We start from the raw sequence: 12,995 nt of genomic DNA, 5'->3' as shown, positions 1-12,995 counted from the left end.
ATAGAAATAGAGATAGAAATTCTCACTCAGCTGGACGATAAGCATTTCCTCACTCAAGCTACTTTTCGGTGAGTAGTGAACCGTTCACATTTTCATCTCTCCTTTTTCAGCGATAATTCATTATCCTCTCTCATACATAATCCGAAAATATCTCTCTTCAAAAACCAACGAAAATACTTTTCCATCACCCATTTGACTCTGAAAACTACCAAGAGCGAAAAAAATACCACCCCAAATTGGTCGGTTCCAACCCAATGTGATGTAAGCAGTCGAGGCTTGGGAATTCACTGTCCCTTTTGTTCTTCCGCTGATTAAATGGTTGACGGAGTGTGACGTTATACTGTGCTATCGATTTAAACAGCGGCAGAACGAAAGGGGCAACGATTTCACATAGATACACCTGTTTGCATTTCATTGGTTTTAACCAGTCCGGCAGATTTTTTTTTTTATTTCCTTTTTATAGCATCTGTCAAATCATAAGGGTCATCCATAAATGACGATGCAATTTTCTTACCAATTTTAAAATTCACTGAAAAAGAAACGATTTATCTGCCGCTCATAACCGAAAAAAATAAATCGCTGTTGCTTTTCTCGCGAAAACTGCTGTGAGCGTATAATATTCTCTCGCTTCCCACATTCTCATCTATTTCTCCTAGCAGGTGAAAAATGACGTTTCTCTTCTCAAGTAGGCGAAAATTTCTATCTCTGAAAAAAACAGATGATTCATACTGTGACTACTGTGACTAAGTCCAGCATTCCTACTAAAATATCAAATGCTGTGCTTAATCATTTATTATCAGTACAGAGCAAAAACAATGTCTGGTGATGATTAATCTGTTAATATGCTTTTATAAGCGGGTTCAAATGCACTTTTGGTAACCATCAACGCTGATCTGGCAACACTAGTGTGCATCTTTCCAATGTGATAAAGATCGAGATCAGCCATGGGACCTGGTAGCCTAATTAAACTACCTCAAGGTTTTGCCAAAGCCCAGGGAAGTTTCATAAGTTATTACTATCGGGCCAAATCGTTATATGAGGGGAAGTTTCGAAAAAAAAAACGTTTTGATTTTTTCAAAAAACACATTTTTATTTTTCTATTAAAATTTTCGGGGTTGTAAATTTTCCCTTTACGGGAAGCGTTTTGGTTTTTCTAAAAAAAATTGAAAAATATATCATAAATCTAAGAAAATCGTTTTCTTCGTGCTGTGGTTGCGGGTAGTCACAGGTAGTCAAAGACTACTTAGTTCCGAACTGAAAAAGTTTACAAAATAGGTAGAATATAGCCATTCAATCGTGAAAAAAAAATATTTATACACGTTTAAATGAGAGAAAAACCTCACCAACAGAATGAACAAACTCCGGAGTGATTTAAGATTTGGGTGAAATTGCTTTTGTAAACAAGCACGTCAATCACCGATTTCTCATGAATAAAACCTCAATCTTGTAAACAAGCTATGCCCAATGATAGAGGAATAATTCCTTCACCTCATAGTATTATTAGTTTTCGAAATTGAGCTTTCATTCGTGAGAAAGCGGCGATTGAAGTGTTTGTTTACAAATGCAATTACGCCCAAATCTCAAATCACTCCGAATAATGAATAACACCGGTATAAAATGACTTTTATCTCTCCACAGTAGGCTTTTGAAAAAGTTTAATGAACAACACTTGAATGCAATGGAGGAATAGGTCAGTACATATTCTTGATAGCTCACATGGATAGGCGATGGTCTAATAACACACAAGTCACGAGTTCAATGCTGTGAATAAGAGTTTTTTTTATGTTTTCAATCAACTTATTTTGAATTCAAGTCACCTAATATTAATAAATAATCAATTGTTTTTAAAACACAAGTGCATCTCTTTTACATTTTATATTCGGAAATCATACAGATATTTTGAACATTTTAATCATTGGTTGATTGAGATGAGAATCCATTTTAGTGAAAGTGGTTTATTATGTTGATGAAACTATCCGTGGTTGGACCGCTGATACACATCACGTTTCGATCTTCTACACAAGCGAGCTCACGCGCTAGGAGGGCGGTTGCATTGATTGGACTTATTCTATAATTACAATTATCTTTTGGCTAACACGTCTTCTAGACAAGCGAGCTCGCGCACTAGGAGGGCGGCTGCATTGATTGGAAAATAATTACTAAAAATGTTGATACATAATAAATTAATATCCAGCACTATTATTCTGAATTTTCATTGATTGTTGTTGATTGAGTCGATCGAAAGCTTCATCTTAGTCAATGAATACCATAGGTTAGGATGATACGAAGCATAATATGATACGCCCATGATCTTGAATCCTGAGTTGCGTCGATCTTCTCCTGTATTCAATTCACAATAAATTTGTACAGAAAATTGAGAACAATACGCAGTTGACACATCACTAATTGTCACACAGTGGGGAAATAGCCCTATTGTTACGGTACGTTAGCAGCGTTAGAAGCCTTTTGTTGTGTATGGAGGTCTCCATACACAACAATAGGCTTCTAACGCTGCTAACGTGCCGCAACAATAGGGCAACAAGTAACTGGTAGCTCGCCCACGCATGCTAACACTACCATCAGATAGAGGAAATTCTTCTACCTGTTAGTGGTGTTAGTAAGCGTGTGCGAGCACCAGTTACACAAAATCGACGATCAAATGCATTGTTTACAAAAGCTGATAAGTCCATTTGAAAAAGTAATCGAGAATTGATGCAATATTTGCGTGGATAGAATTCTTGGACATTTGATCACCCAGAAATATTGAAAACTTTGAAGAGGACTTTATGAAGATATTTTATCATCTTTTGAATTATTGCTGACCCACCTGCTGTCTTCTTAGAATAATTGAGAAACATTATTTGAATTGTTGAATAGTTCAAGATCTTTAGAAAAGTATCACGTCAACATGCATACTTAAAAAAATTACAAGAGAACTTTATGGAGATCTTTGATGAAGGTATTTGGATTTGTTTTTTAAGATACTTGCTCTCGTTAGAGAATATTTGAGAGACGTGATTTTATTCCGAGAAGGCTACGATTTTTATTATTTGGCTCGGAGAAGTTCAGGGATTTTTAAAGAAGTTCGGAAAATTTCTTGAAACTTCGGAAATATTCATGAAACTTAAAATTCTAATTTCAGCAGTTTTGTCTTGCAATAAATAGCGATGAGGTGTTGGGTTATTTTTTTTTTTTTTTTTCATTGTTCTTAGTGTTTCTTGTTGCATTATTATTATTAGATGGAAAAATGCAGAAATCTTCATGTCCACGCTATCAATTGACAATTGAGGTGTTTTTACGAGTCTTTTCTTGGACTGAACTTTTGCTGATGTGAGTATGAATACGCGAAAATTGGAGATGCATATGATTCCCAAGCGTGATCGGTTTGTAGTTTTGTGCACATGTTTATTCTTTCAGCTCAATAAATGAATAATGAATGATATAACACTTATTATCGAAGATATGAAGTCTCAGACGAGTCGGCGTTGAAGTCAAGATGGCTAGCAAGCCTAATAGCAAATGACGGTGATCGTTCTTTAAAGAACTATTCCCATATGTTATTTGCCTAAACTGTCAAGAGGGGACCTTTCTTGGTATGCTTATCCTGGTATCCTGGACCCTGCCAATTTCACCAACGATTGTGGAAGCCTGTTAGCCAATTGAACTAGCGTTTGCAGCTGGATTGTTTATGGGGTTGATAAATAACTGCCGTCTTCGCAAGCCAATACCGTCAACAATAAAAAAAAAAAGCCAGCACCGTATATGTTCGGTCAAACGCAATAGTAGCGTAGACCAACGCCTGTAGTGCTTCCAAACTCTCGCCTACACTCACAAGATGATATAACGCACACTACTGCGCCACTGAAAAGGGTAATATATTAATTGTATGCTGAATGTTTCTTGTTTCCACGTAGTCCCTCCCCTCTGAATACTCAGTAATATTCTGGCCTTGTGACCAGGGGTTGAAACAGTTGACGTTTTTTACTGCACTCGCTTCGTTGTCGTGCGCGACAGTCTGTTTGTATTCGATCACTCATGATCTACCGTCGTCTCTCTCACACAACACGAGCGGTAGAATAACATTCGAGCTAAAAGAAAATTATGAAAATAGCTATCATATGACATGTGTGATTTCGTTGTAATTCCTCAATTTGGTGTAAATCAAACCATTTCTGATCAGAAATATTATTACTAGGACATCTTTGCTTGCTATTTTCAGAATTCACACAAGCACACCATCAGCAGCTCTTATTATGAGAAAAACTAAAATACATACATTCGTGACGGTCTTCGGCGACAGTGTCGTATGACAGAGCCTGTCATACGACATTTTAGTTTGGTACTGTACTATGATAGCTTATTTTGCAAGTGTCGGAGGCAAAGGCAGTCAATTATCACAGAAAATGTGTCGACTACCGTGACCGCTTACAAGACTGCTTGTGACATAGTTCAGGTTCAGGGCTTTCATGCTACAATGTAAGTTACCCAGCAGGACACAAGAACTGAAAAAAATCATAAGAATTTTGAGACTCGAACTTCGACTTTTCTAATCGCTAAGTCGCATTATTGCAGCGTGCCATATTCACCTGTAGTAAATCCTTGGCAAGTATGCAATACGATCAACAAACTTTTCAACGTCTATGATTGCTGAGTGTTCACGCAGTATTCACTCCATAGTAGCCATGGTTACAATACCAGACCATATTCTGTACTAGCTTGTGAAAAGAAAATGAATTGAGTCAAGGCTGCCAGTTAGGCGATGAAAACGATGATTTTGGGTGTAATTATTTTCGGTCCGATGATCGGATTTCTTCTTTATTTATCTCACTGAAGAGACATAAGATTCTCCGGAAAAACATGGCAACTGGTTCATTTGGAATCTGGTTTGGCGATGATCAAGTATCAAGGCGCTAACTTTTACAGTCGTAGAGATCGGAAAATTATAATCGAAAGATACCCGAAAATCTAGTACAAAGTCCAGTGGAATTTTTCTTATTCATAGTTCTCACAAAATACACAATAAATCCTTTGAAAATAAATTCCAAAATGTTGGTTTAGGATCTGACTAAGAGGTCAGAAAGTACCAAAGTGCTAACTTTAAACGTTTTAGAGAACGGAAGCCGAGAACCGAAAAACTCCCGAAAATCGGTTTTCGTGCTCCTGTGGAACCTTAGTATTAAAAATACTCTGCTCTTAAGTCGATTACCTTCGAACACTTGCGACCCCGATGAACAGGTTCGAGGATTTTTTTTAAATATTAAATTTGAAATAACTAACGTCTCTGAAATACATGATCAAGTGAAAATTGAAAAATCAGTAAATTTGACATGGCTTGCGCCCCTGGTAGATAAATAAACATGTTAAGGTGAAATATGATCAAAATGGTAAAATTTGAAATTACGTACACATTCAGGGAAATATTCAAAAATTTTAAATTTCCTGTGCCCCTGATAAACACGTTCTGAAATAAATAAAGAAAAGGTTATATTTGACACGGCTTGCCCTGAAAAGCATCTTTAGAATGATTAAAATCGTTTTATTTGAAAATGGTAGCGCTGAGGGAAACAATATTAAACCTGAAATGAATTGCGCACCTGGTAAACCTTTTCAGGTTAAAATTGATAAAAAAAAATCTTTGAATTTGAAGTTCGCTCCTGATATAAACGTTCAGGGAAAATTTAAAAATTGCTTAGTTCAAATTTGAAATGGTAAGCGCCCCTGATAAACATTTTCAAGGAAAAAATGATTAAAATCGTAAAATTTAGAGTCGCTAGCACCCTGATAAACGCGTTCTCGTAAACTTTAAAAAAAATGTTATATTTGAAATGGGTTGCACCCCCGGTAAACATGTTCAGGAAAAAAATAATCAAAATCGTAAAATTTTATGTGGCAACGCACTTGATATACACGTTTAAAGAAAATAAATGTTAAATTTAAATGGCTACTCATGTAACCATAAGCACGTTATTTCGCCTTTTTAGCTGCATACAACTGAACAACGGCTATACCACTGTTTGTAGGTTCTGATGAGGCCCATTTATAGCCAAAAAATGCAAAAGAGCGTGTCTATGGTTACTTAGGTAGCGCTTTTGGTAGGCAAGTTCAGAGAAACATTGAAAAAAAATGTTAAATTTTAAATGGCTTTCTCCCCTGGTAGATAAATTCAGGTAAAAATAGTAAAATAAGTTAAATTTGAAATGGCTTGCACCCCTGGTAAACATATCAAGGATTTTATCAATCAAAAATTATAAACTTGATCTACGGCTGAAATTCTCGATAATAAAGAAAACAAACAAAACTAACTGATAAATTTGAAGTGGCCTGTGCCCCTGATATACATGATCAGGGAAAACCTTGAAAAAATGTTAAATAGTACCACTGAACTGTTAAAACGTTCATCCGATTGAGGTTAACCACTATCGATGCAAATTTTTATTGGCGGACTTAGCGAAGAAATATAGAAATTTTGACATGATGATGTTTTCAAAATTATTTCATGGTGAAATTTGGAATCATATAAAAAAGCTCGAAATAACTTCGGATACTGAATCACTTGAGAATAGTTCGGAATCACTTAGAAAAGTACTGAATCGCTTCATTACAGTTTGGAATCACTTCGGAAAGTACTGAATCGCTTGAGAACATAATTGTATCATTTCGGAAAGCAGTTATTCACTTCAAAAAAGTTTGGAATCACTTCTAAAAGGCCTGAATCGCTTCATAAAAGATCGGAATCACTTTGGAAAGCACTGAATCACTTCAGAAAAGTATGAACTCACTTCAGAAAATGCTGAATCACTTCAGAAACGTTTTCAATCACTTCGAAAAATTCTGAATCACTGCGGAATGTATTAGAAATGTTCGGAATCACTTCTGAATATACTGAATCGATTGAGAATAGTTTGGAATCATTTGAGAAAGTACTAAATCACTTCAGAAATGTGAAGAGTCACATCACGAAGTATTGAATAACTTCAGGAAAGATCAAAAACACTTCAGAAACATTCGAAATCACTTTGGAAAATACTGAATCTTTCCTGAAAGCTTGTGATCACTTCCGTAAAAGAACTGAATCGTTTTGGGAAGAACAGTATCACTTCACAAAACCTCGGCAAGTATTATATCAATTCCTTCAAGTTTGCCATCACTTCCTCAAGAACTTAATCACTTTTTAATAACTGAATCACTTCAGAATAGTTTGGAATCTCTTCAGAAAAATCCGAATCACTTTGTGCAGCACAGAATCATTCATAAAAGTTGGAAATCTCTTCGGAAAGTACGGAAACACTTTTGAAAATCACGGAATCGGTATTGTAGTACTGAATTACTGCATAAAAGCTTAAACTCATTTTAGAAAGTGCACTTCGGTACTTACAGACATAAGTAAGCATGAGAAGGATTAACCGCTCGCGGTTGATACTCCGTTACTGCCAGGTCACCTTTATTACATAGAGAAGCAACAAACGATGCATGGGACTAGCATGCATCTGCAATGTGTAAAAACTGGTGATCTCATACTTTACAATAGGCAATAACACCACCGGCCAAGCTAAGGATGACTGTACTGAACCATTTCAGGAAAGCTTAGCCCGTACAGAATCACTTTGAACAGTACTGAACTTTGCAAAAGTTTTGAATCACTTCGGAAAAGATTGGAAATACTGTATCCGTGTATTCAGCTCACAAAATACTTAATAACTTCAGAAAAGCTTGAGTTCAGTTGTTATAATATTGAATCCCCCAAGGATAGACCCAAGCTTCCAAAAGTGTTACATTTTCTGGACTGATTAGACACTTTCGGCAGTAATGCCAAACAGTGGCTACTCCCACGAGCTCGTGGGAACGTTTAAAATAAGAAACTGATATAAACGGAAAAACCTGGCACTGAGTCAGTAATCGTATTGCCTATTAAGGTTTTCAACGGTAACATCACAAACATCTCTGAAGGTTATTTCAATGATTTTCGTAGTTTTTTTTTTCTCAGAACTTTGTTTTGCCCATGGAAAATTTCTAGAAATGAATCACGATTTTCCTGAAATTAGGAGAAAATCGAGTATGAGCTTGAGCTTGAGCTTGAGCTTGATTGACCGCCCACGGTTGCTACTCTGTTATTGCCAGATCAGCTGTAATTACACAGAGAACCAATAGACGATGCTTGGGACTAGCAATCATCCTCAATGTGTAAAAACTGGTGATCTTAAATTAGGCAATACCAGCGCTGGCCGCGCCCGAACACAGGTCAAGAAAGGAATGGGAAGGATTGTGTTGACATAACACTCGCTTTGATAGAAGCCGAGAACACCTCTGCACTTCCACGAGGAATCACTGGGATGTTGGATAAGAGGGTTGGGTTTGCAGCAGGGTTCGTTTTGGTAAACGATAAGCTGAATTGATGTCCTAACGATCATATAACGCGAAGGAGCTTGGGACTAAACCCACGGTCTTCTGCTCAGTAAGCAAAAACGTTTGCCACTAGGCAGACGAGCACCTTTTTAATCACCGAGTTGCTGTTATTACCATGTAAATAGTCATATTAACAAATAAAACGATTGACGAATCTTGAATGTGGATGGGCCTGAGATTAGACTTATGATGTTCTGCTCAGTAAGCAAAAACGGTTGCTCTAAGGCCACCGAGCCCCTCATATCACATAATACCGTTGATCAAATTTTTGTATCCATTCAAACCCGGAACCAACGACAACAACGAGTTTCGCAAAATACACGATACACAAGCGATTTTACCATAAATCTCTTTGATATGTAAGGACCTGGGACCACGTTTTTCTGCTCAGTAAGCAGGCCACTGTAACCGACGATCTTTCAAATCCGAAAACTAAAAACTACGAAAAAGTACTTAGGCCTTCATTAAGTTCCACTTTCACGCGACGTTCAATGTTTCAATTTGCTCTTTACGTATTGTTCAGGCTATAAATAGGCTCTTTTCAAAAGTTACGCGAGAAATACGCACAATCGTCGCCTACCTCGCAAAACTGGTTCCAAACGACAACAAAGGCATAAGCAACGATGGATTGTTGAACTTTGCTGGCTGGTGTAGTGCTGCTGAAAAAAGATAAGTCTATTATTTTGGTTAGTGATCGTTTGGATTTGGGTCACCCCACGTTGTGTTTAGGTTAGTATAAATAAATAATACTATTTAGTCATATAAATCACCACAGCTCATTATCTCCAGCGTTATCGGTTTTCGTTTCTGGATCTTTAGTTGCCTCTGTGATATACTTACTTGCGGCATACTATTTTGGGAGTGTATATGAGCGTGTACCATGTACGGTAGCTCATCTCTCATCGTGATGGTGGGACATAGTAGACAAATTAGAGAGAAAACAAGGAGGTATTAGTATTAGTTATATGTAAACAAACAAAACAAAAGAAGAGAAGAGGAAAGAAGAGCAGAAAAATAAAAAGGGGATAAAGTAGATAACAATGGAAAGAAACGTAGGCAGATTATTAGAAAAGGCATTATCCGAGACCTCAATCAAATGTCACTCCCGCCGAGATCTCAGCGAAACCATCCCTGCCGAGACCCGCACAGCCGAGCTCGGTAGAAAAAACTAAGTGTGTAGATAGATTAGTAGGAAAATAAATAAAACTACTTTATGACTCAAAGTGCAATGAATGAGCGTTAGTTTCGGGATCATTTCAGTGTTAGAGTTATGTTAGTTTTGATCCGTAATCAGCCCTGCTGACCCCTCCAACATTAGTTGCAGGCAGTGGTTGTTAGATAATGCGGCACTGTAACTACTACTATTTTAGAGGTATGATTCGTCAAGTTTATACAACTCAATGTTTCAATTGAGGCAAACTATCTATCTTACAATTACAAAAGCAAACCTAAACTTACAATTATATGCAAATGCAAAATGAAACTTGACAAATCATCGTCAATCCCCTTATTACAGGGCAGGGCCTGACGATTTGAATCTAATTTAATTTTGATCAGTGAACGGGCACCATATGGTACATTTTCTCAACATGAACCTATCATTTCCAGCCTATCTGAACTATTTAATAAATGGAAGCCATAACATGGGTTACGCTCCCCCTAAGCGGGCCCTCCGCATCCTGTCTCTGTCTTATCTCAAATACAAAATGCCAATGGTATGAATGTATCTATATATGTTGGTCAGGCTTTAGAATCGTCCAGTGGGCAGTGCGCTCTACACTCCAAGTTACCTTTTTTTTTCAAATTTACCGCAAATTTGATATTTTACCCATTGAGTGTTGATTAGTCACAATGAATCATTGTGACAGAAGTTGAGGTTACTAGTGTATTAAATAATCTAGGTCCTATTTAGGATTATATCTGAAAAATCCAAATCTGGCCAACGCCCACCCTAAACCTAAACCTGTTCTAATCCACCTGAAATGACTAACGAATGGAAGACTTTGACTACCCAGCCATGCAATAGTCTCATTCCGTGCCTTATGGCAACTTGATGGTTCTATTGCGCTCATCTTCTGGAACCACCCAGGGGAGACTTGGTCCTGTACCCAATGCTTAACTTATCTCCATTCCACTCAGCTACTCGCAATTTCTTGTGATATAGTGGGCGGAATATTATTATATGAGACAATTCAATGCAGACGTCTTTCCAAATTTGGCAGATCGACAGGTAATCGGTGAGTTACCACGATAGTTGCTATTCAACAACTCGACAACGTCCCATCGTCAACGCCTGCTATGAGAATTTCCCATTGCAGACGCCAACGAAATGACGTCATCGAGCTATCGATCAACTACCCTGGTTATCGCCTGGTACCTTATAGCACGATGCTAGGAGGCGAACCGGAAGAATCGGTGAGCTACCTCCCCCCTTAGGAGAAAATCGAGTATGATATGAGATAAATAAGAAAACAGAAATGATGGTGCTTGGAAAATTAGACGGAACATTCAGAAATTAAGAATAATTTCAAGAATGATAAAGGGACTTTGTAGATGTTCAACGAACTTAATGCCACTTTCGCCACCTGTAGAGTATGGTGCTGCTCATCGTGTTTTGCAAAGTACCATATCAACTAGACAATACACTATTTGAAACAACGTCATCAACGTCAGGGGCGGGCGCAGGGTGGGTTGGGTGCGACTACATAGCTCAAATTTAGGAACACAGCACTGTAATTCTATTCTTCCTTAGATTCTTGAAAAAGATACTTCGTAAAAACATTTGTTATATTTCCCTCACAACGGCAGAATTAGCCTAGAATTACCAAAATAGTATAGAAAAATGCCAAAAAGGTTTAATGACCCGCTGAAGTCAAAAAAAAATCTTTCCAAACTGGCTTTAAAATGTTGAAATGGCCTTAATATTTCCGAATTGACCTGAAAACACAAAAATAATCTTGAAATTAAATAGAACAGCCCTAAAAACGCCAACAGAAATTAATAAATTCATCGAAAAAATGTCGTTAAAGATTTGAGGTTACCAATATATTTAAGGAAGTAAGATTCCGTTAAGAGATTTAAACTAGCGGAAGAAATGTTCAACACTTTTGATCTATTTGTCTGAATTTCCGTGACCCATCGGTGGGTCGTGACCCATAGATTGAGAAACACTGCCGTAGACTTAACCACTGGGAATCACATAGAAGACTAACCCATTTTTCCTAGTTTCAAGATCATCCTCGGTGTATGCAACATTTCTCAATTTTGAAGTGAAATCTGAATTTTTGAGTTTCCAAATTTTCGGGATTGTTCCAAAGGCAGAATCCAAGAAAGAATTCAAAAAAATTTACAGGATAGCTTCAAAGGAATTCTGAAGAGAGTTCCAAGTGAATTCCTGGAAGCCAAAGGAATAGAATTTCGAGAATATATCCAAGGGGATTGCAAAGGGGTTGCAAGTAAGTTATGAAGAAAAATCGACCCCCTCAATCTTCACCCCAATAAAAAAAAAAACTTCAAAATACCAACAGCTGTTCTCACGTGGCATCATCAAGCTGATTACACCCAACCAAATCCGCTTCATGTGTAGAGCGTATAAATGTAAACTCTCACAACGCTACCGCTACATGGCTCCACCACTAGTATAGCACACTTTTCACAGATTTTCCGCCGAAAAATTCTTCTCGGCAGCGAAAATCCCCAATGTATGATAAAAATAAAACTCACCTACAAAAATAAACAAGTCTCAAACAAAAGTAATGGATAATGCTATTTTTAGCCGCCGAATATTCCAACTGCTTGCTCTTCTAAATAATATTTGCACTCATTTCACGTACGACGACGGCGTCTTCGGCGTTCGACACTTTTGCTCCTTTTTATCACACTCTCACGGGGTGTCGAATTCGACTTTACATAACATACACTTCACCGATTACCCCGAATTCCGTCGGAAAATTATTACTTGCTCGTGCAAAAGACACCTTTTCAATGGAAACGTGCCGTAAATCACACTTCTGTCCCGAAAAGGGGGCAAAAATATTCGCTTCGATATTTTTAAACTTTTCCGCTCACTCACTTTTGTCGAAATGAACACACGCGATTTGCGCCAAACTCCTAATCCAGGCTTGCTGTTTTATCTCTTCTCCTTCTTGTTTTTCTTTTTGATTGGAATTCGTCAGTTGATGACAAGCAGACTTCCGGAGTTTGACACACGCACCGTATTTTCCAAAGAAACGCAAACGAAAGAAAAAACTATAGCGAAATGAACGCGAAAAGTTGGGAAAATTGAAAACAACCGAACGAACAAAACGAAACGAAACGGAAAGGAAAAGAAATCGTGAGACCAAAAAACGAACGCGACTTGTTCACTTGGCGGAGTACAAAATAAAATTGAAGCGGAAAAGTATGAATTTTCCCGACCCTGGGTCGGTTGGTGCGTGATGCGTGTGTGTGTAAGTATCCATTTGGACGCTATAGAGAAGGTGGATACGCTCCAAGCGGGAAGACAGACGGACAGGCAGACAGGCCGACAGGCGGTTACCACAGCACCCGGTGAATGTGTGTGACGTTAGACTGGTCGGGGTCAGAAATATGAT

At 37.8% G+C, this 12,995-nt stretch overlaps 1 protein-coding gene across 4 annotated transcripts in view; it reads right to left on the bottom strand.

Moving 5' to 3' along the window:
- Positions 1-12,782, bottom strand: part of LOC135711354 (ELAV-like protein 4) — a 64,613-nt gene extending 51,831 nt beyond the window's left edge. For all 4 annotated transcript variants that reach the window (XM_065234185.1, XM_065234163.1, XM_065234174.1 and 1 more), the window contains exon 1: positions 12,127-12,782. The gene's annotated coding sequence lies outside the window, so the exon portion shown is untranslated. The remainder of the gene's footprint in view (positions 1-12,126) is intronic.
- Positions 12,783-12,995: the final 213 nt, after the last annotated feature.

Source organism: Ochlerotatus camptorhynchus, unplaced genomic scaffold, assembly GCF_037179485.1.
Source record: "Ochlerotatus camptorhynchus isolate MF236.1 unplaced genomic scaffold, CSIRO-AGI_Acam_v1.1 ptg000037l, whole genome shotgun sequence".
Classification (NCBI taxonomy): domain Eukaryota; kingdom Metazoa; phylum Arthropoda; class Insecta; order Diptera; family Culicidae; genus Ochlerotatus; species Ochlerotatus camptorhynchus.
The sequence above is the reverse complement of the archived record's forward strand: the minus strand, read 5'-3'. Positions and strand labels throughout refer to the sequence as shown.